Raw genomic sequence first — 21,576 nt, 5'->3', positions numbered from 1 at the left:
AAGCCAATTCCCTGCAAGGTTAAATTCCACACCAAATGCACTTAGAATCTTGGTTTGCGCTGTTCACGGCCATTATTCTATACCTAACTTTTAAAAAAATTCATTTGAAACCAATGCACTGAGAATCATGCAACATCTCTTCACCATGTGACACACACCTGTGGAGAGGTTTTCTCTAAAACACAGATTTGCTCTACTGGGAGCACTCTGAGCTCACTATGGCCAACTGTAGGATCTCCACATTGTCACATGGAGAGCAGACTGCCTGGAGCTCCTGTGTTGCTCAGTGACCACAGTGTCATTTTGGTAGGTAACACAGCTTACACTATTGCTCACTGATAATTAAAAGCATTCCACTGTTACACCATGGCAGTCAAGGTTGTGCATCGTTATTAAGCATTCTTACTTGATGCACAAGCCAAGGTGTAGAGCAGAGGAAATTGAGATGCCTTCCACAGTCCTCAATGGAAAGGTAAAAGCACTGTATGGCGAGTGATACAGGTGGCTTTCTCACAAGCAGGTGAACAGTTTCAGATAAACAAAGCAGAAATTGCCACTCTTTTTAACGGGCCACTCAAGGAAAACAAAACCATTGTTCTCTTCTGCCACTAGCCTCCTCTCAAATTCCATCTCACATGGATGGCAGAACTGGACAGAAAGCTATCACCCGTTTTCTGGTAAGCCTCACAAATGTTAACCCTATATAAACAAGTAGGGCTTGGCTTCACAGAGACTGATTATTGGAAATAGAGACAAAACTGCTCATTCTACAAGTCCTCACTTAAGAAAAAATAGATGGGTAAGAGAATTTAAACAAGATTAATGGATGTTGTCACAACCTTCTCTAATGAAAAACAAGTCTGTCAGGGCAGGTCTCTAGCCCAGATCATTCACAGTGTAGCTTAGGTTTGGGTTAGGAAAATAAATGCTCACCTATCACAGTACTGTGGTACTTGCATTCAAGTCCCTGTAAACGCCAACGATTTAGGCACAAGGAGACATTCCAAGTGGTTTTATCATCAGCAGCCAAGCTAACTGTGTTTCTCCAGGATGCTGCACAATCAACATAACTTGCTCCATGCATCTTCCCTGCCAAAGAAGGAAAAATATGGAAGGGAGAGTTCCCCTCTTACCCAGCCATTTCCAAACAAAAGCAGCAGATCCTGTATCAAAAGGCTGGAAGCAGGCTTAGCAAGCATTCCCTTGTGCTCACTCCGTTGGCTCAGCAGGCATCTACTTTCACAGCATGTTTCTATAAAAAACCATCCATACATCCCAAGTGATTTCATCAAACACAGACGGCATGAGGGCTTCTGCCACCTTGTTGAGCTCTTTGCTGATTCCCACAGCAGACAGAGAGGAGGGAAGTTAAAGGATAAGAAGTGGCTGTAGTGGCAAAAAAAAAAGAAAAAGAAAGAGGTCCATGATGACACTTCCCAGGCTGTCCATGTTGCTACTGACTATTCCAGCATAATGTGCACCTGTTCATGGGTAAACCAGAGAAAATGGGCCTGGAAGGGATGCTGGCCTTACCCCTGCCTAAAGACAGGATTGGTTACACTCCCTTTTGTAAACATCTAGATAAATTACTTTCTTTAATAACAACAACATCAACACAAATATCATGAAGTTACAACACTACCACCAGGTTGAGGAGTGACCCATTTTCCCTATTTCCCCAGAGCTATCTGTAGGTTGTCTTCAGACTCAGCTAAGTATCACTATTCCTGTCTGGAAAAGCACAACAGTGACAGGGGCTAAACATTTTTGCTGTTTATTTCAAGTGTAAAATCAGATTCTGTTATTTTCAACAGCTACCAAAAAGAAGGTCCAGACCCATGTAACTACATCTGTGCAGAGGTAAGGGTCATGAACAGCTGGGCAGCTTTCTGCTTCTAACACAGCTGAAATGCCTTCACTCAAGTGCTCCTCCCAGTAGACCTATAAATGTTTTGAGACAATTACCTGGAAGTCATCAGCCCATCTTTTTCCACCTACCATGTCCAGCAGAGTTATTTGGGCACAGAGAGGAGGAGAGATGGTACTATGAGAGCCTTGAAGAGAACATAATATACTCTTGTCTCAGAGATAGCAAGGATAATGGCAAATCTACCTCAGCTGTAAATCTACAATTATGTTTAAGAGAGTGTCTGGTTTTGCACTAGTAGATACAAGACAACACATGGTTTATAAATCTACTATTATGTCCACTCCCAGGAAATACCAGGTTAAAAATCCCCTAAATACTCCAAACCCACAGGATAATTTGTGTATGATTTGTTTGGTGGTTGCTGCCAAATTCCCCTACTGAAGGACAGAGATTTCACTAGATCCAGAACAGCCTTCCTAATATTCCCTTTACAACAGGGTGCATTCTTTAACTGTTTGTTTCTGTGCCATTGTTGAATCTGAATGGATGATACTGAGGGTTATATGTACAAGTACAAATGGGCTGGCTTAAACAGAGCAATACTAATTAAATAATAGTACATCACATTGAGTCTCGTTCCATGACATGTCTAGCTGTGTTAAGTATTCTTCTGTATAAATAATTATCGTCTTTCATTCCAAAAAACATTAATAATTGACCTTTATTGCTCAGCCTTAAAATATTTACCAGGACATGTTATATACCTTTGAGTTTGTCACACTAAGGTACAAGACTTTGGCTGCACAAACCCACAAAGCTTGAAATCCCAAAGGGTTTTACCTCCCAGGTGGGACTGATCACCTTCCCAGAAGTGTTCACAGTCATGTGGCCAGCAGTGGGATAGGTAGAAAAAATCTCACACAATCCTTTTCAGCAAAAGAGCATTTACAGACTGGCTAAAACCAAAAGATTGTAATATTCACCCTGGCATCCAGGTGCAAGTTTCATATTAGGGTACTCTGCAGTGACACTAAGTAAAAGCAGTACCTTCTGACTCCGTTGTTATCTGGAATATAAGGCAGGATACACTAAATACATGCACAACTTGGTATGGAAATGTCTGGGCTCTTTCCAAGTCAGTCTAAGCTAATCACAGCCAGACTTCATATGCAGATAAGTTCATCAGGTATTTTTTAAACAACAAAAAAATACAACGCAGCTCATTTTACATTGCCTGATTGTGTTTGTACTCTGAGAGAGAAACGATCATGTCATATACATAAACATGATTTCATAAATGCTTCTTAATCTTGGACTATTTTTCTCTGTCTGGAGAGGTAATCAGTTACTTAGATCAGTTCTGTTACAGGTCAGAAACCTGGACACCAGCATGATGCTAGGTCATATTTAGATAGCCTTTAAGAGCTGATACATATTATTGATCATCTAATCCAATCAGGATGGAACTATTTTTCGCCTATCTTCAGGCAGCTAAAAATTGATGTCAGCCTGCTGCCCAGGTTTCTCTCCTGCATACCTATGCACCTCCAGTGGATGGACAGCCAAAACCCAGCATGTAAGCTGTAGGTGTTGTCCCCATAGCCATTTTAACTGCAGAGAAATCTGGTTAGATGTTTAGGCTAGGTTAACCCTAACTTTTATAAAACTGCATGATGGCTGAAGCTTACACATGGACATGAGGCACAGACATGGGCATGACGACTGGGTGGTTTCACTAGGGCTGGCTTCCCAACTGCAGGACAGCAATGCACACAACCCCAAGGGAAAAGCTTGGAGCCAGCAGCTGCAACCAGTGGAGGTAATGAGGACACCAAGTTTGAGAATCCCAACCTAAAGCTGCCCCAGATTACTGTGTCTGCATTTTGGGTGTCCTCCACTACTGTTAAAAATTATGCAAGAAGAGATTTGCCTTTCAAGACACCAAAGCTGAGATTAACCTCCCCCACAGCTCAAACTGAAACCCGTCAAACAGTGAGCTATTCCCAAAGATGAAAAACAGCAGAGGTTTTCACTCCAAAACCTACAGGCCAAGCTGGGAAGCTCTTACCTTCAGTCACAGCCATGGTCAGCAGGATTCACCTTCAGAGGGCTGATTTTTCTTAGTGCTGGGCACCACCACCTCCCATAGGGAATGTGGCTGCTCAGCACCTCCAGAACACAGGCTCTCAAATGCTAACACACAAAGCACAACCTAAAAAAATCTGTCAGAGCACCAAGCAGTTCTCCCCTGGGTCTGCCCCGATGCCTGTTACCATTACAACTCAAGGCTTTGCTTCAGCATTTATCTGACAGAAAGAGACCATTACCCTGACAAAATAGTTTCCTACTCCATTGGCATTATCACTTTATTGAGTTTTATATTAAGTATTTTGAAATATTTACCAGTAGGGATAGATATTATTGTATTTTTTTAACTAAACAATGTGGAAGGTACAAGGGAAAAGGATATGTCTACAGGTGCAGCACAAAACAGAAGATCTGGGGTATAGCCTGCTCTGCTGTACCCCTCTCAGGTGTCTCCTGGGCACATTGGTTAACTTCTCTTGACCTGCTTCACCACTTTTATGCTGGGATGGTGTATTTTCCCTTGGGTCTTGGTGTCCAGTGGTGAACTGTTCCATCTCCCCACTACCACTGCTATCATAGAGGTTAAGACAGAGGAGCAAGTGCTAGAGAAATTTCAGCTTAGTTGATAATATTTATACAATAACGTAGTAACGGCCACTCATAAAACAGCCCTTGCCCCATAAAATTTACAATGTAAAGCAGACATACAAATGGGATGAAATAGCAGTAACATTGGAAACACATGGTTTAGGGAAACAGTTGACCAAGGCCATCAAACCACACATGGGCAGAGTTGAGAACTGGACCCAAAGAGGAATTTGCCACCTCTGTCTGGCACCCTGCAGAAAGCAGCCTCTCCAGCTGTTTTCCAGGAACAGTTATCTGTCCTTTGACTGTGATGCTTCTGGATCCAATATGAGCTTCATCTCACAGACAGCCACTATCAAGCAGAAAGGACTTGCTTTCTCCAGGATATCCAAGGGCAATATCCATGGCGATTCCAGTCAGCTGAGTGCAGACAATAGCCACACTTATCTGAAATGCTGCAACACTGGCAGCTATAATGCACACGAAGTTAATCACTGGCATATTTGTAGACTGCCAAGTATATAATAGCGCAATAATGAATTTGTATGGCTGGGCCTATAAAAACTTTGCTTTTTATACTCAGGCATTTTAATTGACACAGAAATACATTTTAAAAGAGAAAGCAGGCTTGATGAGGTCAGCTTAAATTCCTCGGTATAATTACCAAGTCCATTGAACGCAAATCTGAAATCATTTATGTTAAGTTAATAACTTATGCCTTTAGTTTATAAGCACCACATTACATTTCAGGCAGCTCAGATCTTGGCTTTGCTAAAGTGGCTTGGCCTTTAATAAATTCCTCCCCACGTTTTTCATGTTATCGTTCCTTTACAGTCATGGTTTTCAAATGGCAGTGCAGGTACAGTGTGTTTAAATCACCATAAATTAGAATATTTTTTTTTTCTTTCTTTCTGACTGTAGCACCTTTAGTGTAAGTCATCTACCTCTCTTTCAGCCACAAAAGTTATTACAGGCACAGATCGGAAATGAAAAATACACCACGTGCTGTCTGCAAACGTCCCACACCAGACCCCTCTTGGAGCAGGATCACTTTCAGAGTTTTCCAAAGGATTTCAACCCAAGTATTTTTATCTGCTCAGTTAGAATGACCTTCACATTTACCACCTCCATAGCTGGACAGAGTTGTGTTTTATATAGCCCTGCATCATGGTGGCATTCAATCCACAGGATGGTACTCAAGGTGGTTCAGACTTTCCTGCGTCAGACAGGAGGGTTATTAATCTGATGGAGCTGTTAGGCTTCATTGTGGGGGATTTGGACTAGATGGCTTTTAAGAGTCTCTTCCAACTCAAATGATTCTATGATTAAAGCTTGTAAGAGGAAAAATATATATATATATCCATCGCACTAGCCCAGGATGGCATTAATGGCTAGGTCATATTTGCTAAAAGCTTGGTTACCCATCGTATGATGGGTAAAGCCTCTCACTACCTTCTGCAGTTAAACTGGAACGACAATAATAAATAACAAAGAGTTTGTTGGAAACTCTGTATAAAAGACTTCATTTCTGCTAAGCTACACGGGGTGAGGCTGTGGGAGGTGCTGGCACCTGCATTCAGAAAACTTGCCTAACAAAAGCACCTTGTGTGCAGGTGGCTTTGAGTTTGCCACTGGATAAAGCAGGAGTTTGCGTATTCACAGAACAGGACAGTCAGGAAAAGCATCACCATGGACCATACTGGGGTGCAGTATAGTAAGAAGTGCCTTGGGCAACTTCCCTTCCCCCTGTCCCCTCCTGCCCAGCCTCCATCATCCTGTGTGAGCTCATCTCTCCCTGGATGTCAAAGAATCCCCACACACACAGCAGTAAGATAAGCAGCAAATAATGCTGGGAGGAATGTGCTGAGCCAGCTGGTCCTTTGCACCCCGTAGGATGCACAGACCAAAGAGGCGTCTGCCACACATGTCACGCAGATGAAGCCAACTTTGCATTCAACAACTGCACCAAACAAAAGATAAAAGCAGTTTCAGCATAATAGATCATTCAAAAGAGCTCCAAATCCATGCTTCCGCCCCTCCCTTTGTACCCTTCTCTCCAGGTTGCTTAGCAAAGGCTGATTTTTATTTCCAATTAAAGGATTTCAGAGCAGCTTTTATTTATTATTTATTATTATTGTGTGACCACTTTGAATCACACTGCTTCATTCTGGTTCTTTAATCTAATTAAAAAAAAAAAATATCTGCAGCACACACAATTCCTTCCTGAGAAACGCTCCTGGTTTTTTGTTTAATGTTTTGCATAGTTACACTCAGGGCTTTGGTGCATTTTTAACTGGCTTCAGATTCAATACTGCATCCCATCTCTACCAGCTAACACGAGAGATGCAGAAGAAGCACAAAATCTCCTCTCTCACCAAGTCCCTGGGATCTGCTTTTTTCAGAGAGATAGTGATATCACAAAGGAGTCTACAGAGCCCTGTCATGTTTAATGTGCACAGGCTGACACTAAGACAGCAGCTTGAAATGCAAAGAAACACAAGTACAGTAATTGCAGCATCTCGCAGCGGCACTCACAACGCCTGACTGCCAGCCAAGAGGAATTTCCCAGGAGGATGTACAGTGAAACCTCCTTCTAGTGGGGCCAGAAACAGTGATGCTTTGTTACTGAGCAGTAACGAAGAGAATGCTTTTAATTCCATGCAATGTGAATCCTCAGATCCTAGCTCAGGTTTTGTGCTGTTTACAGAAAGGATGAAATGAGCAGCACTTGTGGCGTGCAATGGAGATACTGTATCCAGAAAGGCTATTTTTTTTTTCAGAAGACACTAACACCCCAGTCATAGCAAGTGACTACTGAGGGCTTGCTTCTTCCATCTAATTGCTGCATTTGAAATTCCAGTGGTGCTCTCATGTGGTCTATAGTGGCACACACAGGGCTTGCTGTGCTCACATAGCGTATTTTTTAAGCAAAGAGTCTACGAAAATTTGTTAACTCAGTTCCACAGCTAAGAAGTAACCTGAAAAGCACTATTTCTAATAGTTTGGGGACCAAAGGCATCTGTCTGGTAAGAGCAGTGCACAAACAGAAAGGCAATTTGCTCGCTGCTCCCAGAGCATCCCTTGGGTGTCCAACAAGAGAAAGGAGCAAAGAAGAGTCCTAAGAAATGACAGAGAAAGGACAGCGAGTAACCCTTCGCACAGGGCAAACTTTCCATTTAGGTGCATTGAATCATGGAATCATTAAGGTTGGAAAATATCACTAAGATCATTTAGTCCAACGGCCAACCCATTACCACCATGCCCACCAAACCATGGAAGACTTTGTCCTCAACGCTTAAGAGATGTTCAGTGAGGAAGAGGGCTGCTGTGATAAAGACGTGTGGGGTGAAGTCCCATGGATGAGATTTTTGGGCGCAAGGCTCAGAGTCTATGGCCACCTACATCCCATTTTAGAAGAGAGATTAAGGTAGTGGATTTGGGCTTCAATGGCACAGGCATCAATGGCATAAAAAAAATAAAAATATTTTCAGAAACGTTTCAGGTATCAAACTGCACCTAGGAGTGCTAAATACCTCAAAAAAATTTCACCCCATGTAGTATAAGCCAGAGCGCCAAGAATGAGGATAAATCATGGAATAAACCAGGATACAGGGATCAGATACAGGAAAAAGCAGCCACATCACAGGTTGCCACATCAGGTTGCCCAGAGAGAATCTGTGGATGCCCCATCCCTGGAATTGCTCAAGGTCAGGTTGGATGGGGCCCTGAGCAGCCTGACCTGGTGGGTGGCAACCAGCCCATGGCAGGGGGTTAGAACTAGATGATCTTTAAGGTCCCTTCCAACTTAAGCCATTCTATGGTTCTGTGATCCTATGAGGTGTGAGCTCATGCCTATGCTTTCATCCCACAGCAAATACAGAGCACTTGGGACTGGCTCAGTTCTGGGCAAAAGAGAGCCTGACACCACCTCTATCTCAGGAGAGATTGGCCACAATTGTCAGGAGAGAATGGAAACCCTCTGAAACTGAGAAGTGAAAAGACAGTATTTGCCACAGCTGGAGACATTCTTTAAGGAAAAAAAAGAAAAAGAAATCAACTTTTCCTATTTCTACATTTTTCTTCTGTAATCCTTCTGTGATCAGAAGGGAGTGGGATGAATTCATTGCAGCAGATTACACTGCCGTTATTTTAGGACCCATCAGAAATACCGCAATTTTCCAGAAGAATTTTGTTATCTCAAAATTGGAGCCTAATTTGGCATACTCAAAGATTTCTGTAGATCAGAGAAGATTCAAGTAAACATTTGAATCTTGTCAAGTACAGTTAAAATACAAAGAACGGTCTTCCTCAGCCTTTTGAAACTCTATTTCATATTCTGGAGAGTCCTACCAAGCCCAGGTTTCATTTCTTTAGAAATTCAATTCCAGAGATGCACTTACAGACAGCAAGAATTGTGACAAGATATAATTCATACCAAGAATTTTGACTTTCAATTCCTTTTAAAGTTCAAATTTAAGTTTTATTACAGTTCACTGTATGAAATCTTCCAAGATCCCCAAAATGCACATGTTAACAGTTATTCTTAAATGCCAGAAGGCATCATTACAATCATCCTTTCATTTGACCTCTTCTATAACACATGCCAGATGAACACCTTTGACTCCAACACCTCAAAGCAACATCCACTTACAAAGCCATTCACTTGTTCTCAAACATATGGAGTTATTTCTCCACCAGCTGCCTAAAAACATGCAAAGACAGCAGGTATGGAAGAAGCAAGGTGTTGGAGATGCCAGCCTCTGGGCAAACTATCCAGGATCAGGCCAACAGTTTAAAGCTATCATCACAGTGTCCATGAAATTGCAGTGGTTTAAGTTCTTAAAGACAGTATCCCAGGCTTGGCCTTTTACTGTTCATTTTACAATTCTGTTTATAACTTATATGACACAGTCAAATAGAAAACCTCATGAGATGGTAGCTAACGATGACCTCAACATTGGTGTTCAAGGTGAAGCTGTCACAAAAAAGAACATGTGGATATGTTTTTTCCCCTCTATTCAGTTCTCTTCTGCAGATAGGCTTCAGGTTTTGGGGGTTGTTTATTTTTTTAAACCAACATTAACTTGTGAAGGACAAGAGGAAATGGTCCTTATTGAATTTTGTCGTGCATCTCTAAAAACTGCTGCCCCAAGTGTCCACCCTGCCGCTGCCCAGGTGAAGATGCCCCCTCCACAGCTGCCTTCTGGTTCACACACCAGCATTTTAGCCCAAATCCACTTTCACTGGGCAGGAGAGACACTCAAGCATGGTGACATCTGAAATTGCAGCTACAAGGTTTGTCAGAGACCCAGTGTCAGTGATTCACATTTCGCAGTGCCCCTTTCATGTAGCTGAATGGCATTGTCTCCATTTCACAGGTTTAGGTTGGATATCAGGAAAAAGTTCTTTACAGAAAGGGTGGTTAAGCACTGGAATAGGCTCCTCAGGGACTCAGTTGAATCACCATCCCTGGATGTATTTAAAAACCATTTGGATGTGGTGCTCAGGCACATGATTTAGCAGAGGGTTGTTAGAGTTAGGGTCGTATGGTTGGGTTGTGATTGGACTTGATGATCTTTAAGGTCTTTTCCAACATGAGAAATTCTATGGTTCTATGACCACACTGAAACTCCTACAGTCACCATTCCCTTGCTCCATTCATGATTGCATGATAGCACAAGTAGAAAACCCAATCTCCACTAAAGCTGCTGCTGTGGATAAGAGCCCTAAGGTTGCTGGCTCCCCTTGAAATTCAGGAGAGAATAAATTCTGAGCTACATTGAGTGGAGAATATAGTCCAGCAGAGCTATTCATTCAGTTTAGAGACAAGTCAAAATTTAAATAAAAATTATTAAAAAAACACCACAGGACACCTCAGATGCATTCTCAGATGTGCCTCCAAACATGTTATACTTGAATCCTTCTAGTATCAAAAGAACAGTTACCACTCTGTAAAACTCCTTAGTGACCTAAGGCTTGATCCATAGTACAATGAAGGCATTCATACATATTCACTGATCTGTGATAAGCCATACAGCCAGAGATATATCAAATTCCTATCTTATAGGAATTATTCTTTGCTGGCTTTTCATAAAAAAATAGAGCTATACAGATGTTCTACAAGGAATGCAGGAAAATCCTGCTCTGCGTTCTTAACGCTTGGAATAATATCCATCTTATTTTCATAAAACAGAACCATAGAATCACACAATCATTAATGTTGGAAAAGACCATTAAAATCCTCAAGTCCAAGTGTCAGCCCACCCCCACCACATCCACTGACCACATCCCTTAGTGCCACATTTCCACAGTTCTGGAACATTTCCAGGAATGGTGACCATCACTTCCCCAGGCAGCCCGTGCCATTGCATCACCACTCTTTAAGACATTTTTCCTAACCAGAAGTGAACCCAAAGTCTACACAGGCTCATCATCATTCAGACACTGCTCAGTAAGGTGGACTTGTGGCTACTGCTTTCCCATAGCATTCGTTTCCTATATGCCATTTCCAGGAGTGGCAGCCTGTGAACCACGCCAGTTAGGAGCAGGGTAACAACAAAGAGGGTAAAGCATGGTGACATTTTCTCAGCTGCTTGGTGTAAGCAAACAAACAAAATACAAAGGGAAGAAAACAGTCTTGGCACAGATGGGCTATTTTGCATGTTGCTTTCCACACACAGAGCAATTTAATCTTGAGTCAGCACAAGTTAGCAAAGGAATGACAGGTTGTTACAATTACAAGCTGCTTTGGAAGTATTACTATCAGTGCTGCTGCTATTTATGTTTAGTATTGTTATTGATGCTATTAACACTGCTTGTACAAGCGTTTAATGTTACTGTACTGATGCAAATAACATCTGGATTAACAGTTGAGAGAACAACATGATGCGAAACAGATTGATGGCTGAAGGAGCATTTATTGGGTCACACTTCTGGGTTACATTCCTGCAGATGTTGTGCATTCATACTACAGAAGTCAACAGGAGGCTTTTCTAAATAAGCACCCCAGGATCTGGCTTGTGAAAGAGGACTTGATGCTGTGACTTATTCCTTCCTGCCTCAGCAAGGACGTGTATGTTACAGGATCACAGTGGCAGAACTGACCACAGAAACTCTACCTTTCAGTCCTTCTAAATTAGCCACAAGAAAACATTATCTGAGAATTCAAACCAGACCTCACTTGGCATCTTGTTTGTATTATTTGTGGTCTCTGGCTTAACACCACAAGCCACCCTTTGCCCCAAACTGCTTTAATCACAGCCATACATAAGGGCTCGGCTAAGACATGAGCCTCAGAGTACTGAAAGCTTCTTGTACATAGAGGAAAAGCTGATACATGCTCCAGGGTCAGCACGAAGTCTAAAGAGAGGACCAAAAAAAAAAAAAAGACTGCAATCTAGATTCTCTATATAACAAAACCCTGTGGGACTCAGACAAATGATTGTTTAAACAGAGTTTTCACTGCAATAAACTTTTTGCATGTCACTGCCTCAGATGTGTGAAAGAACATCCCACCTGGATTAGAAACATAGAATCACTAAATTGTTTGAGTTGGAAGGGACCCTTAAACATCATCTGGTCCAACCCCCCTGCAACCAACAGGGACACCCAGAGCTCCCTCAGGTGCTCAGAGCCCCATCCAGCCTGACCTTGAGTGTCTCCAAGGATGGGGCATCCATCACCTCTCCAAGCCTTCTTCTCCTGGCCCAGGAGGATGCAGGTCTCCGCAAAGTCCTGCATTGTATATACAGATCATAAAACCATGGCAGTACCTGTACTCAGGCAACTGATTTCAAGGACTCAATGCTCCACATTTTAGGATCACTGCGTTCCCAATCAAGGTGCCTGGGGCATGTCAACACATTCATTTTAGTCTGGAGCAGCAAAGCCCCTCAACACATCTTGCTCACACTACTTCGGTACAGCACTTGAAGGGGATTCCTTCCCAAGTGAAGAGCTATGGAAGAAACTCCTTGGGAGCACATCTGGTAAAGTCTGACTACAAATAAATCTTTAGAAGTGATTCCGGGGTAAAAATCCACAGACATAGTGGAGTTTACTAAGCTTGTGTGCAAGAAATCATCTTTCACAGCTCTGCTCCTCTGCCACTGAGCTGCTCAGTACATACAGAGTGTTTATGGTGCTTGTAAAGATAACTGGAGTCATTGATAGCAGAAAGTAAAGAAAACAGCACTGAACTGTACTGTTGCCAGGTGAGTACAACTCTGGTTTAGAGCCAAATTTTGTTTCTGCCCTGCGCTACAACCTGCTGACAGGACATAAACATTTTCCTAATGCACACCCCTGGCCCAGGTTACACTCACAAACAGGCATGCTACTACCTGTCTTCATTTAGAGACTGACCAAGCTTAGATGTCCCATGAAGATCATGCACAAGGCTGCCTTGCCCCACCCCAAGTCACCCAAGCACCCTTCACCCAAGCATAGCACACAGGAGCTCATCCTACTCATTAAGAATTAAAAGTAAAGCCCTCATTCCTGTCTAGGAACTGAGACGTCAGAGAAAACCTTTTCCACATGCTGTGCTTTACATTAATATCCCTTGTATTAACATGTAGATGAAGTTCATCCCAACTGGGCATGACAACAGTCCACTGTTTTGGTTCCCATGGGTTCTCATTGTGTCTGTGAGGGACAAGTAGGGATAGAAATGGCCTCACTTAGCCAATATTTAAATTAGATTTTTAAAAGAAAAGTGTAAAAACAAATGAGACTACCACAATGCAATACAAAAAAACAACACATAGAACACATCTGCTGAACCCAACTCACTCTTCAAGCAGGTTTGCTCTGATTGCAACAGATAAAAAAGGGCTCTTGAAAAATGGCATTATAATAAATTGGAGTTTGTAATAATGCATTTAAATTTCTTTGTTCCTTTGTTTTATAAATGGGAACTGCAGTCCCAGGTAAATGCTCTGTAGTCATAGAAAGCCTACGGGAGCTTGTAAAGAACTCAGCTGTTTGAAGTTTAGGTGCATAACCTGAAACCCTAGATCACCTTAAGTGCCCCCTCCTTTATTTACGGAGCATTTATCCTGGTTATGTTTCTAGGGAATGGAAAACTCCTCTAGAGAAAGTTTTTCAAGTAATCAACGTTAAAAGTTAAGCATCGTAACTTCATGCAGAACTGTCCCCATGATCCAAAAAACATGCTAAACCTTTTGTTCCCTATTGAACGTTGATTATATTCACCCCAGTGGCAAAAGCTAAAAAACAATTTCCACCTAAGGTTGCCCAGCCTTTATGATATTTTATGTCTATCACTGAAATACATGGATTGGCCCATTTAATTTTACGTTATGGGTTTTCAATAGCTATCATCACCAGATCAGGTGACCACCTCATCAGAATTAGCCATTAGAGAGAGAAAGTTGCTTCCTACAACATGAAACCCACAGGCAACAAAAAAGCCACCTTACACATTTGGGAAAAAAAAAGAAAAAGCAAGGCCATTTTTAACTTCTCAGGTTTTTAAACCTGTAGCATCATTAGGCAGATTTTACTGATATCACAGAATAGTGTATTCTCGGCCTGGAAAGCAATGAGAGATGAACTCCATGGTTTTAAATAGTCACAAAGCAGGTTTTAAAGCAGCCTAGTGAAACACCTAGCCCAGCTTATTGTCACCCTCAGCAGCTTTGCAGAAAAGCCAACAGTATGAAGTGGTTCACGCATACAAAAACTAATTCAGCATGTCCATTACTGGTGTCCCAGCATGTAAACCACCCTGCATGGACACCTCATCCAGAAGCAGCATAACTAAGTTTCTTACCTTAAAATACAAATGAGATAGCTTAAGTTAAGTGACTCTCTGTTCTGTTTCACCCCCCCACAGTGGTTTTTCTGCTTTCAAGTAATTTCCTTTTGTTCTTAGAGCTGCTTATTCTGGTGAAGGACACTGAGCCTTGTGAGAAGTGAGAGCATGCCAACAGATGACCTTGTGGAATATCTGGCACTGGCATCCACTTGAGGAATGGGCTGATACCAGAGCACACCTGGCATCTCTACAGGAGTATCTTAACATGAAGCAGTTGCTACCCAAGGGATGAAGTCCATATATGAGAAATGCAGTACATGTGCTCACAGGTCAGAAGCACTCTAATGCACAGAGAAAGAACAAACATTTCTCTTGATAGTGTGGTCAAGGAAGCCTTGGTGGGAACTTTGGAAGGGCTGATTTACAACGATGATCTTAGTCACTGAATTTAATAGGGAAGGACTAAGAGAAGAAAAACGTATAGGAGTTTACCTTGGATAATGGTCCTCCTGCAAAACAAAGACTCCAAAAAAAAAAAATCTGATAATTCTTTTACTTCAGTCCAGTTCTCTGCAGCAGCTTTATTTTATGGTGCACAAAGAAACAGCTCCTAATTTCAGCAATGCCATTATGTGCCACACTCATATTGACATAATTCATGAGACTACACTGGTTTACTCAGTCCTATGGAAAAACAGTAAAAATCCTCCAATATGTTAGCATCTGTCCCATTTATGGAATGCATTCAGTGAGTAGATTTTACTCTTTAATGCAACTCAGCTCACATTATTCCCTGAGCAAACAAGTTCATCTTGAAAATCCTACACCCATGTCAGCAAATATTCTGAAATCTGAGTGAAGTGGGCCACAGCTTACATATGAGTAGTTCATATTCCAGGTGATGCACATATGGAAACTCAAACAACTGCATTAATAGATATCATTTCCACTTCTTAATCTTTTTTTTTTTTTTTCCTTTTTTTTCTTAAACACCCATGGGCAAGGACAAAGAAGGAAGTGGAAAGGCTATTTTATATCCTTTATTCCACTGATGTCTAGAAACAAAGATCTTCTGACATAGCATATTTCAATGTCCTTTGTTTAACCTTCCCCCTTGAAAGATCAGAACACAGAGTCTTTGTTTTCTGGTGCTTTGTAGGCTAACCTACAGGTTATGCTTTGATAAATATCCAATGAACTAAGGAAACATCAATGCTTTTCCTTAAGATGCATAGTTGCTATTTTGTCTGACATCTAATATTCTTGTTAGACATTATCTTAAACATTTAGGAGGCCTTTCTGCCTCTGAAGCTCTGTTTGCTGTTAGAACAGCTTGCTGAAGTAACCAGTGTCGGTATTTTATCTGTTTTGCCCACTTAAGACCTCATCAGGTCCTTTGGAATTCACACTTCTGACTCCAGTCTCAGGAGCAGAGGCAGTGAGTTTCATCTTTACAAAACAATCACGTCCCTGGGGCTTGACACACACTTTAAAGCAAAAACAGAAACCCAATAGGAGTGATGTTGCAGTGCTCTAGAAGCAAGAGGCTGATAGTAAATGACTATCTTGGCATAACACAAATAAGCTCATGGCAAAGTTCCTGTCACAGCCACGTCCATGTGTATTATTCCTGATACACCACAGAATATATACATTCATCCAGCCTTATTTCAGAAATTCCACCTTGTTGAGTTCATTGGTGGTTATGGACCCCATACTCCCAGGTCAGGATAGATCCCACCAGGGCTCCCTCCCAGGGAGGGCATGCTGTAATGTAGACTGGAAAAGCAGAACCATTACCATCATCACTGATGACATATGAAAGACTGGAATAGAAAGTGGCAGAAAAAACTTCCGCAATTACACAGGAGCAGAGGTAGTTTTTGCTGTTAGGGCTGCTTGCTCTGTGCCCTGCTCCAGATCTTCACTGCTTTGAGATGTTAGGCCTAATTCTCTCCCAGATTACAAAGTGCCCTAAGTGCTTTTCCTCTCAAGAGCTGTCCCTTGAGTAACCTCTCCTTTCTGAGGTTAGCTTCACTACCTCACAAGGTCAGTTGAATTTGGATTCTTTCAATGCAGCTTCACATGAAACTCAGGAAAGCCCTCATCAACCCCTTTGGCAAACAGCCACATCTCCCTCTTTTCTCTGTAAGTACAAACTTGCCTTGAACTGACCTGTCTCTTGTGAGAGAGAGGACAGAACCTTGTACTAGCAGGAATAGAGAAGCAAGTGACCTGTAAACCTTCAAGATGGCATACGGTCCGTTCCTAGAAGGAATTAACATTCCTTGTCACATATTGGTTATTGGATTGGTTATTACATATTGGTATTGGATAAGCCCTTAAGAATCTGTTTGCTTGGTTTTGCCATCCTGCCATTGGGTTACCATTAAAGTTTGTCAGCTTAATCAGCTCAGGCTGCTTGTATCACTGCCACTGAGATGCCCCAAACTGCCCATGTCTGACTTTGGTCATTATTTGATCAGAGTAAGGACTACCAAAGGGCTGGAGAACACAGCAGGTCCAAGGGGCTGGTTTCATAGTCTGTTTTGTTACCAAAAAGTAATGCACTCATCCCTCCTCCCTGCCCAGCCATCAGCTTCCTCTCCTTTATCAACAACAACTACAGGGCTCACCTGAATGTTTTCATCCAGATCAGAAAGAGAGGCTGCCCCTCCACATGGTGGCACATTTACCAACAGCAGCACAAGGGATGAAAATAGAAAATACAGCCCAGGATGGTTAAAGACAGAAGATGGCTCTTTCACGCATTCAGTTTCAACTGCTCGGCAAACAGTACCTTTAAAGATGCTGCACTCTGACAGGGCTTTTCTTTCACACAAGATGTAAAAACAGAAGCCCTGACCTCTTGTGGTCATTAAAGCCCACAGAAACAGCAAATTGCAATTTCCCTAATTCTTTAATCTTCTGCCCAAACATTTTCTGCTATAAATGGCAACACTAATGGTGGGATATGCTGGATGCCCATCAGTCATATCCTGTTGGGATCACAAAACCCTCAATTATTAGCATTTTGCCAAGCAATCTGAAAACCTTACTCAAAAGACAGGATGGAAAAGTAAAGTATTGCTCAGTATAATGTATGATCCACACGAACTTCTCTCCACAGATGTTAGTGAGCATACTTCTGCTAGGGCCACATCATCATTTTCAATTTCAGGATTGTTTTATGGACACCTAACAAACCATGTAAGTAATTCATAGCACGTTTGGGACAAGTTAAAGAAGAAATTACATTTAAAAGATTCATACCTGCTTTGAGATGCCTGGGGCTGGAACTGAATAAAGTACACTCTCTTGGTTTATTGTAAAGGGTGAATGATGAATTTTTGCTTTAATGCTAAGGGACTCGCTGGGACAAAGCACAAAACTGCAACGCTGGAGCGTTAGGCTAATACACAATGAGGAGCCACTGTAATTTTAGGGATTAGGGATTAAAAAGATGCCTGAACTGGATCGCTGTTGTAGAGTGCGATGCCAGAAGGTAAAGAGAAGGTGTAAGCATCTGCACTACTGCAAGTAAGTGAACCCAAGGATTTTGTGATGGCTAAATGCCTTCACGCTACACACAAGAAATGCACAGCTAAAATAGCACGGAGTATCATCTGGAGCATCTTGCTGAGCTTCCTGCAGCCAGAGAAGTCTCCCTAGGGCAAGCTCCCATCACAGGCTATTGCTGAGATAGTTATTATTTGTGACAAAGTGGAAAACTGTACTCTGTCCCTTCAGGGAGGTGGAATGTGCCATAATGGGCAAAGCAAACATGCTGCATACACAGGAGCACTTTGCGTCAGTGCCGTGCACACACACTGCCTCTTCTCGTCACCCCATGGCACTGGAGGGGCTGAAACCCCAAAAGAGCAACTCCAAACAGAACCAAACAGGTGTCACCTCTGCAAATGTGTCTCCTGCAATGAGACTTGTCTCATGGGCATTGAGTCTGCAGGTCGTTTAAGACTCAGACTCTTAAGAAAATTGAGCTGGCCAAACTGGGAATCTACCACAGGATTTGTTAGCATTTCCCCTCCTGGTTTCAGCTGCACTTTGTTTTTTAAGCGGGTGTTTGTACATCACCAACCACAAAGAGCCCTGAGCCAGGATGAGCCTCCCTCACACTCCAGGAGCAGAATAATACTAAAAACACAAAACACAGTGACACATACTTAAACTCTGCAAAAGCAGGAAACATCCCCAATAGCACATTTCATCACAAAGCTATTAGATAACATACACATGTTTTGGAATATCTAATTTTTGTGTTCCTTGCTAAGTGTATTTCCTTCTGAGGATTTTTTCCTCATAAGAACACAGAGCACATTTATAACCAAATCTCATTTCAGCTGTTTTTCTCTGAGAACAGGCTGAATGTGCTATTACTCAGCATTCTGTCACAAGCCACACATGGTGAGGGACCAGGACATGGGCAGAGGTGAGGGAAACAGGAGCCCACAGCCACCCACTTGCAGTTCCACATGGTAAAAGTCTCCTCCATCCCCTGAGCTGCTCATTTTTCAGCACGTTTGCACCATCCAGACTCTCCATGCTACTTGCAGGCCATGCTGGGTCCAGGTGATGTCATTTAATGTTTGCCCCTTGCAAATATGCCAGAGTAATTAGCAGATAAAGCAAGGTCATTCCTTGAAGGTGGGCCCTGTCACTGGATCAAACAGGTCCCTTCCTAGGGAAGCTATAACAGATCTTCTCAAAGCTCTGAACATAAGTAGTACGCTCCTGTGGAGTTGGTTTTTCTTGATCTCTAATAGTATTTGACCAATGCAACCCCCCCCTCCCCCCCCGATCATTTCCGAAAGAAGTAAACCACAGTGAATCACTGCAGATAAATATTAAAAGTGAAGTGACCCCTCAGAGCTCTTTCAACAAGCTTTATGTATTTGCTAAGCTGCCCATGAGGTACCACAACAATCCAAAGGAACCTTCATTAACACAAGTTACATCTCTGCTTTAGTTACTCCGACAACGTAGGTCATGCGATGAGCTTTCACTTGCAAGTTTATCATAGCATGGCAAAAGACTGGGCCATGGGCACCCAAGGAATACATTTCATACGCCACCAGCTGCTCCTGCAGAAGAGACCTCATGGTGGCCTACAGGTCGTCACATGGGAGCAGAAGGTCAGGTCCCATCTGGAGTACTGCTCCCAGCTCAAGGTGTGAAGCTGCTGGAGCAGGTCCAGGGGAGGCAACAAAGATTCTCAGAGTGCTGGAGCATCTCTCTCACATGGAAGGGCTAGGGGAGCTGACCTTAATCAGTCTGGAAAAGGCTCTGGGAAGACATAATTGCAGCTTTCCAGTGCATGAGGGAACCAATTTTTTACAAAATCTGATAATGACAGGACAAAGGGCAATAGCTTAAAACTAAAAAGGTAAACATCCCATCTGTGAGACAGAACAGAAGCGCCATCCCCACATGCCTCGCCTGCTCAGCTGATGGCTGTGACATTCTGACAGTGACAGAAGGGCAGAGCAGAAGCATCTCAGCTACTGCTCTGCAATGCAGGGCTCTTGCTGGGCACACTCTTTCTGAAACATATGATGCTCTAATGACACCACCCCGGGTTGACAAGCAGCTTAAGAGCTGGCTCTACCCTCTGGACATTTGGCACATTATGCCATGCTACAAGCAGCATTCGTTGGCTTGGGAAAAAGCCATTATCGCTCTGGACAGCCACCAGTTCCAACTGTTAATCCAGCTTCTTCACCTGCCCTATTGCTATTAATATCAGAAGAGAAAGGAAAAAATCCAGGGGGAGGAATTGACTTAGCCATTGAAGCATGTTATTAGATTACTGATTCAAACCTCAGATGATGAACCACAATAGGATAGTGTAAAATAACATTGAATTAAACCAGAGAAAGCTCAGCACTGCCTAATCATTATAGAATTACGATACCCAACCCTCAATCAGCCCATGCTTTCTTTTCTAAGACTTAAGGAACAAAATCTATCATAACGCATAGGAGAAGTCCAACATCCCACATCCAAGTTTGGACATCACAACTGAGGAGCTGAGTAAGTCAGGACTGGGTCTGGTGTGCCACATGCTACCTGAAGGACTTGGCTACAACAGAGTCTGTTCCAAGGGAAGCTCTCCTCACGTGTGGCTATGGAAGAGCTTGTCCCTTACAAAGCTCTCCTCACAGCTCCTACACCTGAAACAGTATTTCTTTTTCATTTATGAAGGCTTGTCTTACTTCCATTGTCCTTATTCTCACAGGCTTAGTTTAGCATTCAATTAGATGGGGTAAAAAAGCTTTCTAGAAGGGTTTGAAATCTAGACCAGAGTCAGAGGAGCTGTTAGAAGCTTTCTCCATTGACACATAGGAGAATCACAAGCTTCAGTTATCTTATATATCAACACATAGCGTTCCTCAAGGAGGGCAGATAAGTCCTCTATTTGCAAAGGCAACCAACACTCTGACACCACATTGCTTTATCTGCAGAGAGAATTGGCTCCTGCAGGATTTCAGGGCCACTAAAAAGACAGTGGAAAAATCACCAAACTCAACAAGACAAAGGAAGAAAAGCAGAAGGAAGGTAGACTTACACTGTCATCCTGATGAGCCAGAGCTGCAGGGCCTTAGGACAGCTTTGTATCTTAACAACATAGTTTTCCCTCCTTCTCCTCAGCAAACCTCCAAGGTATGCTGACAAGTCACCAAGAGACATTGCACACTGAAGTGATGAAGAACAAAAGTTACATGATGACCATAAACAGTTTTTAAACTAAGAATTCAATAGCAAAGACCTCCAGCTTTTATTCTTACCTACCTGTGCACTGAGAAAACTGCCCTGAGCATCCATTCACAGCAGCCATAAAGCAAATCTTCTTACGTCACCAAAGCCACCTGTGCTTGTGCAGCCATCCACAGAATTGAGAACACCTGCTATCAAACCCTACCCAGGACCAAAGCACAGGAGGAATGAGTGCTGCAATCACCAGCACGCAGGCAAACCACAAGCTATTAGGAGTCTAAAATAAAATTCTACCACATACTGTGTAAAAATAAATAAAACAAAGCCCTTTTCTAATTAAATAGATGATGAAGAGGAAAGCTAACAAGCAGTGCAGCTGGGAACCCTTTGAAATAATTAGATCTACCTACTTGGCTCTAAAGTTTTGGGTTTTTTTTTTTTTTTACTATCAGGAACATCAAGAAGGGTGTCAGCAAGAGACCTTCTCATTTCTTAGGGGAACAGCACTGAAGGA

The 21,576-nt window shown here is 42.4% G+C and overlaps 1 long non-coding RNA gene across 1 annotated transcript; it reads right to left on the bottom strand.

The window, feature by feature from the left end:
• Positions 1-347: 347 nt before the first annotated feature.
• Positions 348-21,483, bottom strand: LOC149917598 (uncharacterized). The gene is made up of 3 exons (XR_016467560.1): positions 21,138-21,483; positions 20,914-21,041; positions 348-1,089 (listed from the first exon to the last, which is right to left on the bottom strand). It is a non-coding gene; the product is annotated as an uncharacterized LOC149917598 (long non-coding RNA).
• Between the last annotated feature and the right edge of the window lie 93 nt (positions 21,484-21,576).

The sequence above is a fragment of the Phasianus colchicus genome, chromosome 6 (genome assembly GCF_987193195.1).
Source record: "Phasianus colchicus chromosome 6, bPhaCol1.hap1.1, whole genome shotgun sequence".
NCBI classification, from domain to species: Eukaryota; Metazoa; Chordata; class Aves; order Galliformes; family Phasianidae; genus Phasianus; species Phasianus colchicus.
Note: the sequence above shows the minus strand (reverse complement) of the source record. Positions and strands in the feature narration are given on the sequence as shown.